The sequence below is a fragment of the Melampsora larici-populina genome, assembly GCF_000204055.1.
Source record: "Melampsora larici-populina 98AG31 unplaced genomic scaffold MELLAscaffold_46, whole genome shotgun sequence".
Taxonomy (NCBI): Eukaryota; Fungi; Basidiomycota; class Pucciniomycetes; order Pucciniales; family Melampsoraceae; genus Melampsora; species Melampsora laricis-populina.
In genome coordinates, this window is record NW_006768810.1 from 527,893 (window position 1) to 532,124 (window position 4,232).

Below are 4,232 nucleotides of genomic sequence, written 5' to 3' on the forward strand. Positions count from 1 at the left end.
TGAATCCTGCTAATAAACTGGTAAACTGGTAATTGTGAATTTTTAATTGATCCCATAAATTGATCACCACAACGTGTTCTAGGAATTTCATTGATCTAGGACGAGTATGGTTAAAGGAGACGTTTGTATTTTTGGAAGCAGAGCACACATCACAAGGTTCTAGAGAATTGACTTTGGTTACAACACCATCCAAGCTATCATTTTTAATCATTGAATTTAGATAAGATGGGCTTATATGACCTAGACGTCGATGGAGAATTGAAGAAGACTGTGAGTTCGAGGCTTGAGGGTTTTGAGAAGCTGGTGAGCTTACTGGATCAATCACTACATTCATGAGGCCGTTCTCGAGAATCACTCCGTTAAGAAGGGCTAGACCATTCCTTACTAGGGCGAAACAAGTTGGATCTGAGTAATCGAAAACCTCGCAAACACCTTTCTTCTTAAGTATTCCACCAGCAATCAAGTTCTTGCTGAGTTCTGGAACATACAGACAGTCCGTGAGTTCAAATGTGGTACCATCTCCTGCTTTCAGGAGCACTCGTCCAATGCTTTCTACGGCTAACGAAACGTCACCTCCGGCCAATTTGAGTCGCCGATTAGAGTCTTCCACAGGTTTAAGACTGTCAGGTACAAACACCGAAGATATGTTGAACATATGGTGAGTGGCACCTGTGTCATGCAAACCCCAGATCGTAGTGTCGGATACAGCATTTGACAGATTTGCGGAGGGAGTATCATCTAATGAAATGACTTCAAAGCTAGTGTGAAAAGTGAGTCGTTCTAGATTTTCAGCAATTAGGTTGGCCGATGGAGTGACTCGTCTCATTCCTCTGACTTGTGGAGTAGTTGATCGTGAGTTTGAATTGAAACCAGAACGTTGATTTCCACCGAATCGACTAGCTTTTCGTCGTGCAAGAAAATCATCCCGTTATTTGAAGTTTTCTGGTTTGGACCAGCATTTATCGGCAGGATGTGGACCTTTACAGACTGATTCAGTGCATTCAAATTTTCGACCTCTGGAAGCTAAGTTGGCAGTGGTTTTGACAGCTTTCTCATCATGAGTGACTTGAGCTGCTAACGTGGAAAAGTTATGACGGGTGTCATAATCTCTCAAGTATTTAAGGACATCACGACGAGTAAGAGGATTGACAGTAGAGTGTATGAATTCAACAATTGACTCCGGAAGACGGTTGATTGAGTCGATGAGACGAATGGCGGACTGAGTATCATCCATCTTTCCTCCATAACGTGTAAACTCTATGAATAAACTTTCGAACTTATCCAAGTACTCGGTCAGACTGTCGCTTCGAGCAATCGTGATACTGCTTAACGCTTTTGACATAGAGGCCAATCGTTGAGCGTTAATTAGAAAGTGCCGGTCTTTGAGGAATTCCCACAACTTGAAAGGATCATGAAGGATGGTATTCGGATCTTCAGGATTGGTCAAGTGATTGATTGCTTGACAATGATTAGTTTTGTCTAAACGGTTCAAAACATAGCTAACGATTACTTTCTTGGTTTTGATCTGTTTATTGTTAGACAGTTCTTTGTCCGTGTAATCATTTTTCTCAACATAGTGGTGGAGTTCTAGAGTTTCGAGGTTATCGAAGATAGATCTTCTCCAGCTGGAGTAGTTACCATCAACAAGATCTTCGGTCACTTTAAATTTACTCAAAGCATTAGTGAGCTGCTGGCCATAGCGTTGGAGGGAGTTGCCAAACACAGTAGAGGTGTCTTCGGATGACATGGTTTTAGGAGGAAGAATTGTTCGAGTTGATTTCACTGAAGAGGTATCTGATTCAAGTTCAGAATCAGTGAGCGAAAAGTCTTCTGAAGATAGTTCGGATGACGGTGTTGACATGGACTTGTTTTATGATTTAGAAGACAGAGGTATCGTCGTTCGAACCTCTCGCTACCATATAGGAATTCGACAAATATGAGCTCGACGCTACAAAACAACAACCTTGATAAAGGTTGTAAAACAACTTTCAGCTGTTGACGAGACAAGCTGAGGCAAAATAAGACGAGCGAGTTCTAAACTCGACGAACCTGGGACGAGACAGGTGAGGATGATAGTAAAGAGAAAACTTTAGAATACTTTTCCTCGATGAGGATAAACAGAAACACAAAATAGATCAAGCTACACAACACACCTTGATAAAGGTTGTAAAACAACTTTCAGCTGTTGACAAGACAAGCTGAGGCAAAATAAGATGAGCGAGTTCTAAACTCGACGAACCTGGGACGAGACAGGTGAGGATGATAGTAAAGAGAAAACTGAACGAGATAAGAGAAAAAGAAGTAGAGAACAGAGTAGAAGGTATAACAGCGCATTCAATAAAGTATTAGTAGGATTCTTATAAAAGGTGAAAAAGAGAAATATGTTAAGGTAATAACTCACCTTTAGAATACTTTTCCTTGATGAGGGGAAAAGATTCTAAAGGCAGACAGTGAGAGGTTTATAAGAGAAAACAACGAGCAGTGAAAAAACTCAGACCATCACACAGCGAAACAACTACCAAACAGAACAGTTCATCTACAATCCCAATGCGGACATTCCTTCTACACAAATCCCAAACGTGATTTGATTTCAATATAATGCCTTCTTCCTACGTCTCAATCGTGACCACTACTCCCTAGTTCATCCAACCCAATCCGTCTACCTATGAAACCATTTCCTTAAGTCTTATCTTACCATACCTCAGTGGTTTTGACCTGATTACGTAAAGTACTTTTTACTCCAACATAAGGCACCAGAGAAAAGTATCTTTAAAGGACCAAAAAGCACACAGATTTTAACTCAAAAAGCACAATTTTATTTCTCTCAACACTGCTATAGTGTTATTCCAATACAATAACTAAGAAAATAAAGCAACATATTTTGACATTATTCCCAATGAGTCTTTTTGACTATAACACTAAAGTAAATTTCTCTTTATAGCTATAATAAAGGGCATATTTAAGTGACCAGGTACTGCTAAAATAAGTTTATAATGATAAACAAAATGATAACTGCATAGATGATAGACAAAAAAAGGGAACAACAATCCCAAGATAATCCTAGAGTATATATATAAATGTGTTACAACTCTTGCAATGATCAACAGCCTCAAAAACCAACCAATTTTGACCAAAAACCCCTAAAAATCATATAATGACGCAATGTAACAAATTTGTGACTAATAGATGACATAATTTACACAGCCAAAGTGATCAATGATGTAATTGAATGTCATACAGCCCTTCTTATGATGAATACAGGTGATTTTTTCCTTGTAAACTGGCTGAAAACCTATTTTTAAAGTTATGGATTTTTCCAAGTGATGTCCAATTTTTGATTACTAAAGTGCATCTTGTAGAGCTTGTGATACTGATCAATAATTGGCACTATATCAGGTACTTCTGATTAGTAATGGATGAGTTATTGATTTGTGAAGTTAAGGTTTTTGTATGTAAATGCTGTTACATGTATGTGTGTAAGTGTAAAATTTGAAGTTCACACCAATTTCTTATTTCTCTTATGACTGTCTTCACAAACCTCTGTTACTAATGATTTGAAGTTTGTAAGTTATGTAATCAATGTGTCCGTGTTGAATGAGTCATCTACCATCCAATTCTGACGTCATTTGACATATGTAATAAGCTGAAAACCTCTACTCTTGACAAAATCCACCCATCTTTACCACTTTACACAGCTGTTGCTCCTACTCCCTTGATTCTGTAATGTTACATCATCATCTATAACATTAGAAATCCCAGAAAATCCTCTTGGCAACCTTAAATATTACTAATACCACCATTACATATGTAAGCTACCCACAAAACCCTTGTTTACCAACTTCAAAAAAGTACTATTTCCTTAATAACTTCTATTCCTCCTTATCAACCATCAATATTAAAGTTTGTACTGGATACAATGATGCTGCTCTTCCATATTCTGAACTCACAAAACCCATAAACCTAATATTACTACCCTAAAAACCATTTCCAAGTCTGTATACCTATATTTTTGAGTTTTTCTTCTGTTTTCTTTCTGTTCTTTTTGTAATCCATTTGTTAAGGGCCCGTTCGGACACCGCAAGCAGATACGATGTGGCCAAATTTCACACTAAAAAAGTTACATACGGCCACATCATATCTGGGTCCAATCTCGACCAGATATTCAAAATCAGATCAGCGTTTGGTTCAAATATTTGAGGTCAATATCTGATCGTCAATATCTTGATATTGGT